This window comes from Tasmannia lanceolata, unplaced genomic scaffold, assembly GCF_043159265.1.
Source record: "Tasmannia lanceolata isolate RefF3 unplaced genomic scaffold, GAP_Taslan_0.1 ptg000015l, whole genome shotgun sequence".
Taxonomy (NCBI): domain Eukaryota; kingdom Viridiplantae; phylum Streptophyta; class Magnoliopsida; order Canellales; family Winteraceae; genus Tasmannia; species Tasmannia lanceolata.
Window position 1 is genome coordinate 38,783,271 of NW_027518692.1, and position 771 is coordinate 38,784,041.

Genomic DNA, 771 nt, shown 5'->3' on the forward strand with positions numbered 1-771 from the left:
TGATCAGCCCCAGGGCCCATGTGTGACACATGTATGTGATCGCTGTTGGGATTAAAATCCCAGCCTTTAAAATGAGCTTGCAATAATCAAGTGCTAGGATCAATTGGTGATAAAACAACATAACTGTTTGATAAAAACAAACTACGTGAATCTTGAAAGTAGAAGACGTGAGCGAATATTTAGGAGAAATCGTGTGGATAATTTGCGCGATGTGGAGCACTTCTCCACCCTCCCAAAAGCCCTATAAGAATACTTCCTTGGGTCTCCTGCTTACGCACGTAAATATGCTTTGAGTTTCCTTTGTTATCCACGTCAAAGGAGAGCTACAAAGTCGGTTCCCATTACTGAATCTTGTTTACGTTTGATAATGAATGAAATCCATTGTTTTCTTCAATGTTAATTGCCAAAGATCTTTGTAGTTCTCATCTATTGATCTTGTGGATGGCCACAAATTTGGCCCTATGCAGTTTTTCCGTGGTGCCTTAGGATTCTACCAAGATAATCTAAATCATACATTTTCATCACCATTTGTCACGAGACCAGGATCGTTCAGGTCACCTCATGGTGCCCCACTAGATCAACGGCCCAAATCCCACACTATGTGCCATGTGGGATCTGAAGTTGACTAATCCAAACAAGGTAGCCAAACCAAAAAATAGCTTATTCAAGTGTTTCTATCCCTGTGGTAAAAAGCCCTTTTGGTGATTGTTTGTGATGCAGGACCATCGAGCAACAACAGGAATTGGAGATAGCACTACTCGAAGAGTCGAA